We start from the raw sequence: 17,167 nt of genomic DNA on the forward strand, positions 1-17,167 counted from the left end.
GTTAAGTATAGTTAGGCCCGTTATTGATGCGAATAATTTTGAACTAAAACCTAACACTACTCAAATGATACAGCAATTTGTTCAGTTTGATGGTTTACAGGATGAGGATCCAAACACTCACTTGGCAAATTTCCTGGAATTCTGCGATATATTTAAAATTAATGGTGTTTCTGACGATGCCATTCGTCTTTGGTTATTCCCTTTTTCATCGAGGAATAAAGCTAAATAGTGGTTGAACTTGCTACCACGAGGGTCAACTACTATTTGGGTACAAATGACCGAAAAATTTCTATTAAAATATTTTCTGCCTGCTAAAACAGCCAAATTACGTAATGATATCTCTTCATTTGTGCAGATGGACTTAGAAACTCTTTACGATGCATGAGAGAGATACAAGGACCTATTGCGAAGGTGTCTTCACCATGGATTACCCCTATGGCTGCAAGTTCAAACATTCTACAATGATGTGAACCCCTCGATAAGGCAAATGATTGATGCAGTAGCTGGAGGAACCATCAACAACAAAACACCTAAAGAGGCTTACAAATTTATTGAAGATATGCCACTAAATAACTATCAGTGGCAAGTCATGAGGACTAAGCCAACTAAAATAGCAGGTGTTTATAACGTCGATTCGGTTACTATGATGTCAAACCAAGTAGAACTTCTAAATAAAAAGATTGATGGTTTACTTGGTTCTACTCAGGTACAGCCAGTGATGAGGTGTGAGATGAATGGAGGAGGAGCATGCACACAGTATCAACCCTTCAACCCTAGTATCGAGGAGGAACAAGTCCAATATATGGGTAACAATAACTCTAGATCCTAAAATAACCCATATAGTAACACTTATAATGCAGGTTGGAGGAACCATCCCAATTTCTCGTGGGGCGGTCAAGGAAATCAAAGACCATAACATCCTCCGGGTTTTCAACAACCACCGTATCAATAGGAAAAGAAACCGAACCTTGACGAGATGTTGTCTAAATTTATCTCGGTGTCAGAAACTCATTTCTAGAACACCGAGACAACACTTAAAAATCAACAAGCGTCGATCCAAGGGCTCGAAACTCAGATAGGCCAGCTGCCCAAACTGATTTCGGAAAGACCACTAGGAAGTTTACCGAGTAACACCAAATCAAAAGAGCATGTAAAAGCAGTTACACTAAGGAGTGGAAAAGTGTTAGCGGAATCTAAAAAGAAGCTACCATAAGAAGCCATGATAAGCGAAAGGGGGGAAGAAAAACCCCAAAATAGTGACAAACCAGTGTCGAAGGAATATAAACCACCAGTTCCATACCCAGGAAAATTGAAAAAAGACCGCATTGATGCATAATTCGATAAGTTTCTTGAACTTTTTAAGTAATTACATATCAACTTACCTTTTGTTGAAGCCATCTCGCAGATGCCTACATATGCAAAACTTTTGAAGGAGCTTCTAACAAATAAAAGGAAGTTCGAGGACTTATCTACAGTAGAACTCAACGAGGAATGCTCAGTTATACTCCAAAACAAGCTGCCAACCAAACTAAAAGATCCAGGAAGTTTTACTATCCCTTGCTTAATTGGTAGTCTGAATGTTGAGAAAGCACTAGCTGATTTAGGCGCTAGCATTAATTTGATGCCATATAAAATAACAACTTGGTTTTGGGGAACCTAAACCTACTAGGACGAGTATTCAATTAGCCGATAGATCTGTTAAATATCCTAGGGGTATTATAGAAGACGTACTTGTGAAAGTAGATAAATTCATATTTCCTATTGACTTTGTTGTGCTTGACATGGATGAAGATGTAGAAGTGCCCTTAATTTTAAGGGCGTCCATTTTTAGCCACTACTAGGGCTGTAATCGATGTGGGTGATGCTAAATTGGTACTTAGAGTAGGTGACGAGGAGATTATCTTTAAAATTTATGATGCTATGGGGTTTTCTAGGGAACAGGATGATTCATGTTATTTTATTGACTCTATTGATCATACTACTCAAGACTATTTTCAGAAAATTGTACAGAAGGAGACGACGAAACTGTATCTAGCTTAAGAAGAGGAGATAGATGATGAACCTAATGAGCATTCTTCAAGACAAGTAGAATATGAGGGCATTAAGATAAACGATGAACTTAAGCAAAAACCCTCTATTGAACAGCCTCCCAAACTGGAACTTAAACAATTACCAAACCACTTGGAATACGCATTCCTTGGAAATAATTCTTCATTACCAGTTATTATTACTTCTAACTTGTAACCCAAGGAGAAAGAGGAATTAATCCAAATATTAAAAGAACATAAAAAGGCCATAGCTTGGTATTAAGAATCAGATATCTCCCTGTACAGAGTTTCAATGACTATGTCGTTTGTTTCTCATAAATCTAGACTCAATAAGGATTTCATACATGTAAGGTAAAACTCATAATTGTTTTTTTACAATTTATGGTGAATTTTTAAAGTTAGAATAGGGGATTCAAAGATAACTCTGACCTTATTCCACCAAAACTTAAATATCTCATAAAATGTAACTCATTTTCCTGTTTCGTTTCTTCTATATGAAAATAGACTCATCAAATTTAGATTCCATAACTTATTCATCATTTAATTCCATTTCTACTATTTTTAGTGATTTTTCAAATTCACGTCACTATTGCTGTCTGATTCTGTTTTGTGGCCAATTTTACCTTTCCAAGGATTTACATGGTTTAGTTAAGACATAAAGCATACATGTTATCATATATATACTTGATTAGCCATTCCAATAGCTAATCATTCTCAAACATTTCCATTCCATCCATGGGCCATATAGTGAGATTATACACACAAAATGATTGGAATGCTATACATGCCATATTTCCAAAAATTACAAGTCATTATACCGCGATTGTCCAGTGATAGTGTGAGGACTGTCCCGATCTCCAAATTGACTTGTCAAAACTACAAAGAATGAAAATGAGGGAGTAAGCATAGATGCTTAGTAAGTCCACATGCAAATAACAAATAACTTAACAAAAAAATTATACCAACCAACATTAGCATAATATCACCAAAACATATATCACATTTCTATTCATCATTCATCATCTTACCATATTATTGTTGTCGTATCAAGTCTCAACCTGAGGGTTAAGTACTTACCTTTCCAAAGTGCCCATTCCAGAACACTTACCAATACGTCACTTGCATCTTGAGTATTCTTCCATTTCACTAGAATTTTTACCCGTTGAACACATCGGAATAGAACTCAGATACATGGAAAGTTTGCACATAAGTGCCACATAAGCTACCATGTAACCCGCCCATAAGCGAACTCGGACTCAACTCAACGAGCTCGGGCGTTTGCATCCATAAGTGAACTCAGACTCAACTCAACGAGCTCGGACAGTCGCATCCATAAGTGAACTCAGACTCGACTTAACGAGCTTGGATGCCCAAATATCCTAATCTATTCCTATGGTTCAACGGCACTTTCCTCGTTCGTACTCCTTTACCATTCTCCTTGGAATACCAATGACGATACTTCGGTAGTCTTTCACAATTTTCACATAATTCATAAAATTTTTGCATGCTGTCCAACAATGACCACAAAGCATAGAATTCCATGATAACAATCATAATATCGTATAAATAGCATTAAATGATTTAAAATAATAGTTATATTACAATATTTACATATGAATTTACCTCGATACAAAATGAGAATAGTCGAGCCTATTCCTCGTAAACTTTATTTTTCCCCCGATCTTGACTCGAATCTCTTTTATCTTGATCTATAATACCAAATTAATTTATTTAATACACACATTCATCAAAACAGCCCCTAGTACGAACTTTAGAAAAATTACCATTTTGCCCCTAAACTTTTACATATTTACACTTTTGCCCCAAGGCTCGTAAATTAAACCTCATCCTATTTTCTTATGTTTTATGACATGGTGATCATTTTTCCCTTCTAAAGCAACATCAAATTCACACTCTAACATGTACTTATGAATATTAGGTATTTTTACTGATTATGTCATTTTACTTATTTTTACGAAAAATCACTTAGCAAAAGTTGTTTAACACAATCTCAAACTTCATATTCTACCATAAAAAATCAAAATTCATACATATCATCCATGGGTAAAATTTTAAATATAAACCTTAGCTCAGAATATTGGTAGAAATAGGTAAACCGAGTTACGAGGATTTCAAAAATGTAAAGAACATTAAAAACGGGCATAGAAATCACTTACAATCAAGGCTTAAAAGTGTTGAAACCTTAGCTATGGTGGAGAGCAAAATTTAGTGGCAACTTATGGAGAAGATGATCATTTTTGTGTTATTTTTCCCATTTTATTTCATTTAATATCCAAATGACCAAAATACCCTTACTAAACTTTCAAAAATTCCATGTCCAATTTTTGTCCATAAACTTAGAAATTGGTCAAATTTCTATTTAAGACCTCCTAATTAATATTTCAAAGCAATTTCATACTAGAAACTTCTAGAATGCAAGTTTTGCAACTTTTTCAATTTAGTCCCTATGTTCAAATTAAGCACTTTATGCATAGAATTTATTCACGAAATTTTCACACAATCATGCGATCATATCATAGACCTCAAAATAATCATAAAATAATTATTTATATCTTATCTTTTGTGGTCCCGAAACCAATATTTCGATTAGGCCCTAATTCGGGTTATCACAACTCTCCCCCCTTTAAGGATTTTCATCCTCGAAAATCTTACTGGTAAACAAGTGTGGGTATTGATTCCTCATAGTTTCCTCGGGTTCCCATGTAGCCTCTTCTACCCCATGTTTTTGCCACAATACCTTCACGAGAGCGATACTTTTATTTCTCAGTTGCTTGACCTCCCGAGCTAAAATTTTAATCGGTTCTTCATTGTAAGTCATATTCGGTTGTAACTCAATTTCTATCGATAAAATCACATGTGAAGGATCCGAACGATACTGTATCATAGATACATAGAATACATCATGAATCTTCTCTAATTCCGGCGGTAATGCTAACCGATACGCTACCGGGCCAATTCTTTCAATTACCTCATACGGTCCGATGAAACGTGGACTCAACTTGCCTTTCTGACTGAATCTAAGAACTTTCTTCCATGGAGACACTTTTAAAAACATTTTATCACCAACTTGAAACTCGATCTCTTTTCGCTTCAAATTTGCGTAAGATTTTTTCCTATCCGAAGCAGCTTTCAAACAGTCTCGAATCACTTTCACTTTTTCTTCAGTTTCCTTGATTAAATCAACTCCGTAAATCTGGTTTTCTTTGAGTTCGGTCCAATACAGTGGTGTCCGACACTTGCGACCATACAAAGCTTCATAAGGTGCCATTTTCAAATTGTTTGCACATTTTAACCTCTGAAGGGATATATTCTCGAGCATACTTGCTCAATCGAACGAACTCTCTTTCATACTTGGTAACTGTCATGTTGCCTTGCCTCAACTCAGGAAACTCTTTACGCTTCTGGTCTATGAATCTTTCGTTGATATATTTCTTTCGAAATTCTTCTTGAAAGAATTCCCAAGTCACTTTCTCTTTCGGCACCACTGAAATTAATGTCTTCCACCAATGATAAGCCGAATCCCTCAGCAATGATATAGCACACCTCAAGCACTCTTCAGGTGTACAAGATAACTAATCAAATACTCGAATAGAATTTTCGAGCCAAAATTCTGCTTTTTTAGCGTCATCATCAACATTTGCCCTACATTCTTTGGCCCCTTGCTTGTGGATTCGGGCAATCAGAGATCTATGGAATTTCATTAGATCCATATCTGAAGGCATCTGAGGTATAGGTTGAGAAATCGGGGGTGGTAGGGGAGGTTGTTGAGCAGTCGGGTTAGTATGAACGAACTATGTATACCAAGCATTCATCATTTTAAGAAAGGCTTCCTAAGCCATTTCTCCTCCTCCTTGGCCAACAATAGGAGGTCGATTTTCAGTCGACACTGCCCCTTCAGCAGGAGCTGGCGCATTTCTCTCTACATCATCAGCCACAGTTGGATCGGGATCCATTTACTATAAAAAAATCATTTCAAAAGGTCAAGAGTCGTCACACTATCACAATATATAAATATGGCATGTATAGCAAAATCCATACTTACACCACGTTAGTCCGAGAACCAACTAAACCTGGCTCTGATATCACCAAATGTAACGCCCCCGTACTCGAGACTGTCACCAGAGTCAAGCACGAGGTGTAAATGGACTTAATTCATTAATTAAACAGCTCAAACAATTTGTTTTAGAATTTCCAAACAAGTTGGCTAACTATGTCACAGTTGCTAAAAAAATCCATATCTCGAGTTACGAAACTCGAAATATAATTCCGTAAAATTTCCATGAAATGAGACTCATATATCTACTTACTAATTTTTTTATAAAAATTTTTTAGGCCAATTAGTACAGTTTATTAGTTAAAGTTTCCCCTATTTCAGGGTTCGGCTACTCTAATCCCTGTGTATTTCGAATCATATATCTCCCTGTACAGAGTTTCAATGACTATTCTATTTGTTTCTAATAAATCTAGACTCAATAAGTATTTCATACAAGTAAGGTAAAACTCCTAATTGTTTTTGTACAATTTATGGTGAATTTTTAAAGTCAGAACAGGGGATTCAGAGATCGCTCTGACTCTGTTCCACCAAAACTTAAATATCTCATAAAATATAACTTATTTACCTGTTTTGTTTCTTCTATATGAAAATAGACTCATCAAGCTTCGATCACATAACTTATTCATCATTTAATTTAATTTCTACTATTTTTAGTGATTTTTCAAATTCACATCACTGCTGCTGTCTGATTCTATTTTGTAGCCAATTTTACCTTTCCAAGGATTTACATGGTTTAGTTAAGACATAAAGCATACATGTTATCATATATATACTTGATTAGCCATTCCAATAGCTAATCATTCTCAAACATTTCCATTCCATCCATGGGCCATATCGTGAGATTATACACACAAAATGATTGGAATGCTATATATGCCATATTTCCAAAAATTACAAGTCATTATACCGCGATTGTCCAGTGATAGTGTGAGCGTGCCTTCGACCGTCCCGATCTCCAAATTGACTTGTCAAAACTACAAATGAAAAGGAGGGAGTAAGCATAGATGCTTAGTAAGTCCACATGCAAATAAAAAATAACTTAACAAAACAATTATACCAACCAACATTAGCATAATATCACCAAAACATATATCACATTTCTATTCATCATTCATCATCTTGCCATATTATTGTTGTCGTATCAAGTCTCAACCCGAGGGTTAAGTACATACCTGTCCAAAGTGCCCATTCCACAACACTTACCAATACGTCACTTGCATCTTGAGTATTCTTCCATTTCACTAGAATTTTTACCCGTTGAACACATCGTAATATAACTCGGATACATGGAAAGTTTTCACATAAGTGCCACACAAGCTACCATGTAACCCGCCCATAAGCGAACTCAGACTCAACTCAACGAGCTCGGGCGTTCGCATCCATAAGTGAACTCGGACTCAACTCAACGAGCTCGGACAGTCACATCCATAAGTGAACTCGGACTCAACTCAACGAGCTCGGTGCCCAAATATCCTAATCTATTCCTAAGGTTCAACGGGACTTTCCTCGTTCGTACTCCTTTACCATTCTCCTTGGAATACCAATGACGATACTTCGGTAGTCTTTCACATTTTTCACATAATTCATAAAATTTTTGCATGTTGTCCAACAATGACCACAAAGCATAGAATTGCATGATAACAATCATAATATCATATAAATAGCATTAAATGATTTAAAATAACGGTTATATTACAATATTTACATATGAACTTACCTCGATACAAAATGAGAATAGTTGAGCCTATTCCTCGTAAACTTTATTTTTCCCCCGATCTCGACTCGAATCTCTTTTCTCTTGATCTATAATACCAAATTAATTTATTTAATACACACATTCATCAAAACACCCCCTAGTACGAACTTTAGAAAAATTACCATTTTGCCCCTAAACTTTTACATATTTACACTTTTGCCCCAAGGCTCGTAAATTAAACCTCATCCTATTTTCTTATGTTTTATGACATGGTGATAATTTTTCCCTTATATAGCAACATCAAATTCACACTCCAACATGTACTTATGAATATTAGGTATTTTTTACTGATTAAGTCATTTTACTCGTTTTTACGAAAAATCACTTAGCAAAAGTTGTTTAACACAATCTCAAACTTCATATTCTACCATAAAAAAATCAAAATTCATACATATCAATCATGGGTAAAATTTTAAATATAAACCTTAGCTCAAAATATTGGTAGAAATAGGTAAACCGAGCTACGATGATTTCAAAAATGTAAAGAACATTAAAAACGAGCATAGAAATCACTTACAATCAAGGCTTGAAAGTGTTGAAACCCTATCTATGGTGATGAGAAAAATTCAGCAGCAACTTATGAAGAAGATGATCATTTTTGTGTTATTTTTCCCATTTTATTTCATTTAATATCCAAATGACCAAAATGCCCTTCCTTACTAAACTTTCAAACATTCCAACCATGTCCAATTTTTGTCCATAAACTTAAAAATTGGTCAAATTTCTTTAAGACCTCCTAATTAATATTTCAAAGCAATTTCATACTAGAAACTTCTAGAATGCAAGTTCTGCAACATATTCAATTTAGTCCCTAACTTCAAATTAAGCACTTTATGGATAGAATTTCTTCACGAAATTTTCACACAATCATGCAATCATATCATAGACCTCAAACATAAAATAATTATTTCTATCTCAAATTTTGTGGTCCTGAAACCACTATTCTGATTAGGCCCTAATTCGGGTTATTACATTATCCGGACACATGTACTACTGCTTTTTAGACAGACTCTCTGGCTACTTCCAAATCCCAATAGCTCCTGAAGATCAAGAAAAGACGACATTCACATGTCCATATGGTATGTTTGCTTATCGTAGAATGCCTTTTGGATTATGTAATGGCCCCGCCACTTTTCAGCGTTGTATGATGGCCATCTTTGACTAACTCGTGGAAGATATCATGGAAGCATTTATGGATGATTTCTCAGTATTCGGTAACTCTTTCCATCTCTTCCTTAAAATTTTAAAACGAGTTTTAATAAGATGTGAGGAAATGAACGTTGTGCTTAACTGGGAGAAATGTCACTTCATGGTCCAAGAAGCTATTGTATTAGGGCATAAAGTTTCTAGTAAAGGGATAGAAGTGGACAACTCTAAAATAGAAACAATCGAAAAATTACCCCCTCCTAGTTCGGTTAAGGCTATTAGAAGCTTTTTAGGACACGCTGGTTTTTATAGAAGATTTATTAAGTATTTTTCTAAAATAGCTAAGCCTTTGACAAAATTGCTAGAAAAAGATATACCTTTTAATTTCAATCAGGAGTATTTAGAAGCATTTAATACTTTAAAAGATAAATTAATTAATGCTCCAATCATAATTGCACCTGATTGGAACTTACCATTTGAATTAATATGTAATGTAAGTGATTTTGTAGTAGGTACAGTATTGGGACAGTGAAGAGACAAGCATTTTCAACCTATCTATTATGCTAGCAAAACTTTGACAGCTGCACAAGAGAATTATACTACTACGGAAAAAGAATTACTAGCTGTGGTTTTTGCATTTGATAAATTTCGATCATATCTCATATTGTCTAAATTGTTGTTTACACTGACCATTTTACCCTTCGCTACCTTTTAACTAAAACTGATGCAAAACCTCGACTTATTCGATGGATTCTCCTATTGCAAGAATTTGACTTGGAAATTCGGGATAAGAAAGGAGCTGAAAATCTCGTGGCTGGTCATCTGTCCAGGCTTGAGAACTCCAATACCAAAGAACTAGATGAAGTTGAAATAAATGATTCGTTTCCTAAAGAACAATTTTTCACTATATCTGACTCCGAGGTACCTTGGTTTGCAGACATCGTGAATTTTTTAGCCGCTAACATCATCCCAAAAGGGTTAACACACCAGTAAAAGAAACGATTCTTTAATGATGTGAAAAACTACTTTTGGGACGGCCCTTTTCTTTTTCGCAGATGTGTAGATCAAGTCATTAGAAGGTGCGTTACAAGATCAGAAACATCAAAAATACTGGAACATTGCCACTCAGGGCCAACTGGAGGACACTATAGTGGAACTAAGACCACACATAAAATACTTGAATCAGGTTTTTACTGGTCCTCGTTATTCAAAGATGCTAACAGGTACGTTACTTTATGTGACAAATGCTAATGGACAGGTAACTTATCCTAACGTGATGAAATGCCTCAAAACTCTATGCTTTCATGTGAAATATTTGACGATTGGGGTGTCGATTTCATGGGCCCATTCCCCAGTTCATTTGGGAATAAATACATCTTAGTAGCAGTTGATTATATGTCCAAATGGATGGAAGCCCAAGCTCTGCCTACTAATGATGCTAGAGTGGTAGTACGTTTCCTTAAGAAACTCTTCTCGAGATTCGAAACACCAAGAGCAATTATCAGTGACAGGGGCACTCATTTTTGTAATACCCAATTTGAAAAAACTCTTAAGAAATATGGAGTTCATCATAGAACAGCCACCCCATACCATCCTCAAACTAATGGACAAGTGGAAGTGGCAAACCGAGAAATCAAATGGATCCTTGAAAAAATTGTAGAATTAAACAGAAAAGATTGGGCAATGAAAGTAGATGATGTCTTATGGGCTTACAAAACTGCTTTTAAGACCCCCATAAGGACATCACCTTACAGACTTGTTTATGGAAAAAGTTGTCATCGATCATTCGAACTAAAGCATAAAGCTTTTTGGGTTATTAAATTTCTAAACCTTGATCCCGAACTTGCAGGAAAAAACAAGTTGATGCAGCTAAACGAACTTGATGAGTGGCAAGCCAATGCATATGAAAACTCACGCCTATACAAGGAAGCAACAAAGCGACGCCATGGCACTCGTTTAAAGCAACGAAAACAATTTAAATTTAGAGATCTTGTCCTCCTATACAACTCAAGACTCAAATTGTTTCCTGGGAAAACCTTTCGTAATTCAATCTGTTCTTCCATATGGCACAATAGAGGTAAGGCACCCATCACACGGTACTTTCAAAGTAAATGGACATTGTCTCAAACTTTATATTTGTGAGAATTTTAAAGACGATGAAGAGGAGCAATGACTCCACAAACCGCCCTGAATAAACTAATAAAGTAACAGTCAAGCTTAGACTATAAACAATCGCTTCTCGGGAGGCAACTCGAGTACTAACAGTTTTAAATTATTTAAATTTCAATTTTTAAACATCTAGGTCACTAACAGAGTCTTTGAGCACAGGTTCCCAACTCCACACGACCGATCACACGGCCGTGCTTCAGGTCGTGTGACAACCACGGATGGCACCACGGTCGTACAATATGGCCGTGCGAAAATAGGGTAAAAGTTTCTTTCCCAACACGGGATACGATAAGTGGCCATGGGCGTGCGGCCTGGCCGTGGTCAAATCTACCAAATACATACGGGCGTGCGACACGCTCGTGTCCATCATCCGTGGACAGCACTGTGAAAATAACACGGGCTTGCGTAGAACTACACGACCGTAGGAGAAGCGAACCACATCACACATGGTCGTGTAACATGATCATGTAGCCACACGGCCTATACACACGGGCGTGCCTGAAGGCCGTGTGCCTCTATTTCACTTCGCGACAAACACGGGCGAGACACGATCCACACGGGCGTGTGAACCGGCCGTGCCACTTGAAAAAAATTAGATTTCCTATCTTACTTTACTTTTCTTTTATTAATTTTTGAAGTTTCTTTTATTTTTAAACACGACTTATCTTTATGATTACTATCAAATTATTCCCCCAATTCTCCTTTTGTCCTTCAGAATCATGTTTGTTCTCCAGCTTTATTTCCAACAACTCGCTCTCGCTAATCCAGGAATTTCATCCATTTTTAACTCAGGAAGTTTCACTTTTCTCCCTATCTTATGAACTTACACTTACATTTGTCAAAATATCTATCTTTGTACATTGAGGGAAATGTATATCTTAAGTGTGGAGGAGTATTTATTTCACTATTAGAAAAATCCCTGAATGATTGCCTTGTTCTCTTGAAAAGCCCTCATATCATGTTTAGGATAAATTTTTATTGATTTATGATTTTTATTGATATATTTTGAATTAAAACATAGGCATTCATGCATTGAGTATTTAAACTTTAAGATATTAGGGAAGCAAGCATGATACGTTGATTTTTAAGAATTTAAAATTTTAGGTTGTTTCCCCAAGTTTAGGTATTATCTTGAGTTGGAATTCACAAGTTTAGACATCAAAAAGCCATAATTCTTGTGAGATTTTTGAGCCTTTTGAGCATTTATTAATTCTTTCATGCTCACTTTTATTATTGTTTTGAATGCGTCAGTATTGAACTGTTATTCTAGAACTTGCTTGATTATGCATGTCAAGACCACACTATTTGATTGGATATGTCAAAATGAGAAAGGCACTTAGGATTAACCCACTCATGCCATGAAAAGCCTACCTCCACGATTAACCTTTGGTAAACCTCGTTGAGCTAACAAGCCATTTTTTTGTATTACCCTTAATATTAACCCTTAACCCATTATTGTTGAAATCCCTTAAATTAATTTGATCCCTATTTTTGTCGAGATTTGAATTGAAATAGTTGCTTAACTATGTTTTATTCTATTTTCTAAGTTAACTTGTTCCTAAAAAAAAACATGTATACATATTAGTAGTAGTAATCTTTTGTTTTTGAGCTTAAGTATTTAAATTCCATATTCTGAGAAGAAGCTCTGTTGTATGCAAGTGATGATTAAATCTTTTTCTAGTTAAGTGATTTTTTCAATTCAATCTCGATTCTAACAGTTTCTTTCAGCTTGTGACCACACCCTCTAACCAAACCCACATTACAACCCTCTAAAGACCTTTTGATTGATGTTTCATCTCAATTTATAGTGGTGGAGATTTGATTTTCATGCAAGCCTATGGTAATGACTTTTCATTATTGACTATTGAGTGCTTCATTTATTGTCCTTAAACACCTCGAGTGATTTGAGTGAATCTTTAGTGAGGATGTTAAACTTCGTGAGATTTCGAATTGAGGTAACCACTTAGATAAAGGGAGATGCCTAAGTTTTGCATGATTAAATACTCAAATTGGAATGTTTGAAGCTCTAATGTTCTTTTAGTTAAATTCTCGATGTATGATTACCTGTGGATTATTTTGAGATATTTTCGATAGAGATTATAACCTGAGAAGAATTTATTTTGATTATGAGTTGAGAATTTTGCTTGAAGACAAGGAAATGCTTAAGTGTGGGGGTATTTGATAAACCGTAATTTATACATATTTTTACCCCATGCTTAACACATTTTATGGATGATTTTTCCTTAGAATTGGTGAATTCGATGCTTCTAATGCTTTAATTTCATGTTTTATACTTAGGCGAGCATAGGAGAGCAAAATGAATGAGAAACGGGCCAAAAACGGAGAAAATGGGCCAAAGTACGAAATCAACACGGCCTGGACTTCCTCACACGGGTGGACCACACGATAGTGTCAATTTGGCAGAATCGAAGCATGACTCACACGGGTGGACCACACGCTCGTGCCTATTTAACAGGCTTGACCACGGCCTGAAGTAATCGCACACGGGCGTGTCCCTGTCGAGCCCAAATTGAGTCTGATTCGGAAAAGGCCAATTTTGAGGGCTTTTAGGCATTCTAAAGCCTATAAATATGCCCTAAAGGAAGAGGAAAAGGGGAGGCATAGAGAGGAAGGAAGGAATTACTCGAAGGAAGCCGATTGATCCATTTTAGAAGCCGGATTCATCATCAAGACTGAAGATCTCCTTTCAATTTCCCTTCAGGAGTTTTGGGTTTTCTTTATGTTTTGTATTCATTATTCTTCTGAGATATTTTCATTTTTAGTTATGAACTAAAACCCCTAAATACCTAAGGGGGATGAAACCTAAGACGAATCTTGTTATTATTTTCTGAATTGTATGATAAATATTTAACTTGTTCTTAATTATGTGTTCTTAATTCTTGTTTTGATATCCCAGGATACTGATTCAAGATAAGCTTTTATTCAGAGGAGGAATAGACCTTGTCTAAGAGTACATTTGTCATAATTAAGTAGAGTTGATTGCGCGCCTAGAGATAAGGTGACAAGATTTTGCCGGATTAGGGTGAAACCTAATAAGGAGATCCATAGATCGAGTTAATACAACTCTAGGGTGTTACTTAGAGAAAAGTCTCAATTATTCAATCTAGGGATTAGATATTATTAGTCTTGAATAGGGATAATAACATAACTTAGGGATCTCTACGGAACAAGTTAAATGAATAAATCGTCCGATTCGGAGTCAGAATAACAAGTGAAGTCTAGGTGGATTTTTCCTTAGGTATTGTCTTAATGCAATCGTTTTTCCATAAGTAATTCCCCAATTCTATTTTCTATGAATTCTTAGTTTAGATAATTAGTTAGTTAAAACAAACCCCCTTATTCTTAGGCTAGATAATAAAAAGACAGTCATTACTAGTACTTTTAGTTCCCTTGGGTTCGACAATCCGGTTTTGCTAAAGCTATACTACTGTTCGATAGGTACACTTGCCTTCATTGTGATAAAATTTAGTTTTAAGAATGATTCATTATAAATATTTAAAACCTGTCGCGAAAATCACGAGTCAAAAACTTCAAGAAAAACAAATAAGGAAAAGCTTTCTAAGGTTTCAAACATTTGGTCCCTCAAATTGGTAAGCTATTCAAATCATTTTCTTGTAATTTTTGTTTTTTTGAAGTTATGAGATCTTGATTTAGCTAGCCTATGTACAAATTTGCAAAATTGTTATAGTTTTTGAAAGTTTTCATTGTTGATTTCTTGAAGAAATTAGTGTTAAATTAATGTCCACAAAACTAACTAAAAATTTGACTAAGGCGAGCGCACTTATCAATTAATAATATAGCTACGGTGAGCAAAAACATTGTTCCCATGAAGACTAAAAGTACTAGTAATTATCGTATTTCTATTATTTAATTGAACAATTCGAGTGATTGATTAAAAACTAGAATTAACTAATTAACTAACTAAAAAATAGGACAAAGAACAAATCACAACAATAACCGATTAAAAACCAATAAGCGAAAAAAAAACCTAGGAAAGGATTCACCTAGATTTCATCTCTCACTATCAATCTAAATTACACAATTTCTTTACTTAGCACCTTGATCCGTAGAAATCTCTAAATTATGCTAATATCTCTTTCGAGCATAAGGGCAACTGACTCTAGGTTGATTAATTAAAATTTCTTTCTAATTAAAACCTCTATTATTGCATTAACTCATGCTATGGATTCTACTATTATATTTAAACCTAATATGGTAGATTTATGTTGTCCTATTTCTAGGATTGCTTGCAACTCCACTCTATTACGCAAGATCTACTCTTAAACAGTTTATTCAACCTTAGATTTATGCACATAAAATATGGATAAATAATCTAGAAATATTAAACTAAGAATTAAACACACATAATTGAGAACAAGAAACCAAGAATTTATTGTATAAAACAAAAATCAAATGACAGAATCCATTATAAGGTTAATTTCCCTAGGTATTTAGAATATTAGTTCTTGCTTGAAAATAAAAACATTCAAGATACAATATAACTAAAAGAAACAAATAAACTCTTGATAATCTCCTAATAAATCAATTGGGAATCTTCAATATTGATAGAAATCTACTTCAGAATCAGCTTCAATGGTGTTTTTTGAATTGTTTTCTTGAGTACTCTATGACGGCCCCCTTCTATCTTTTTATTTTTATCATATATACATTTTAGAATGCCTAAAAAACCTAAAAATTCTGATTTTCTGAATTTGGTCTGAAATTTTGTGAAATCAACACGGCCCACCACATGCCCGTATGGGTAACACAACTGTGTGGCTAGGCCGTATGGAATGGTCCCATCGTGTGGCTCCTGTAGCTTGCTCCGTTGCTCTAGTTTTCACTCCTTTTCCTCCCAAGTGCTCTATTAAGTATCAAAACATGAATTTTAAAGAATTATGAGCATAAAATTCTCAATTAACATCGAATAATCACCTAAAAATGTATTAAGAATGAAGTTAAAATATGTTACTTTAGCACTTATCAAATATCCCCACACTTAGCCTTTTGCTTGTTCTCAAGTAAAATTCTCAACCTACATTCAAGTTAACCTCCCTCAATTTATCATTTTCACCAACAACGTATTAGGATAATCTACAGATAATCATGCATTGAAAACTCACACTAAAATGACACTAAATAATACAAGCAATTCAAGCATAGATTTTTAAGGCTTAAAAACATTAGGCATATCTTTTATCTCAATAATTACTTGAAATTCAAACTAAAAAAGAATGAACATCCTTACTAAGGATTCACTCAAAGCACTCAAAGTACTCAAAGTGTTTAAGGTTCCAGTAATGTGCACTCAACAGTCAAATAAGAAATGTTATTACCATAGGCTTGCTTGAAAATCAGATCACCACCACTATAGATCGAGATGACACACCAATCAAGAGGTTTTTACAAGGTTGTAACGGGGCTTAAGTTAAGGGTATGGAAAAGGTTAGAAAAGTTACTTACAATCGAGAGTCGAATTGATAAGTTACCAAATAAAAAAGTCAATTGTTGAATTGAAAGAATTTACATCAACAAGAAATAAAGTATGAAAATGAGTTTTTCAACAGAATATGAAACTAACTATTCAAGCTCAATAATTTTTTTTATATTTTTTCTTTGTTTATTTTATTTTTTAGAACAAATTAGAATTCAACAACGCAAATGATGAAACATAATCAGACAACTAACCAAATCAAATCTCGACAAAAAATGAGTCAATAATTTACAACATTAATGTGGTTTACAAGTTAATAGGAACGAGTGTTTGGTAAAAAAATTGTGTTAGGATCAATGAGGTTTACTAGGGGTTGATGCAACAGGTAAGTTGTTTAGAGGTTAAGCGGGTTAAATCCTAAGTGCCTCTATCATCTCAGTATATCAAATCAATAGTGTGTTCTTGACATGTATAACTGAAGCAAGTTCTAGAATAAAAAATCAAGTTTACATATGTAA

At 34.9% G+C, this 17,167-nt stretch overlaps 1 non-coding gene across 1 annotated transcript; it reads right to left on the reverse strand.

Moving 5' to 3' along the window:
• Positions 1 to 323: 323 nt before the first annotated feature.
• On the reverse strand, positions 324 to 429 carry LOC128295709 (small nucleolar RNA R71). Its single transcript, XR_008286268.1, has one exon. It is a non-coding gene; the product is annotated as a small nucleolar RNA R71 (small nucleolar RNA).
• Positions 430 to 17,167: the final 16,738 nt, after the last annotated feature.

This window comes from Gossypium arboreum, chromosome 7 (genome assembly GCF_025698485.1).
Source record: "Gossypium arboreum isolate Shixiya-1 chromosome 7, ASM2569848v2, whole genome shotgun sequence".
NCBI lineage: Eukaryota > Viridiplantae > Streptophyta > Magnoliopsida > Malvales > Malvaceae > Gossypium > Gossypium arboreum.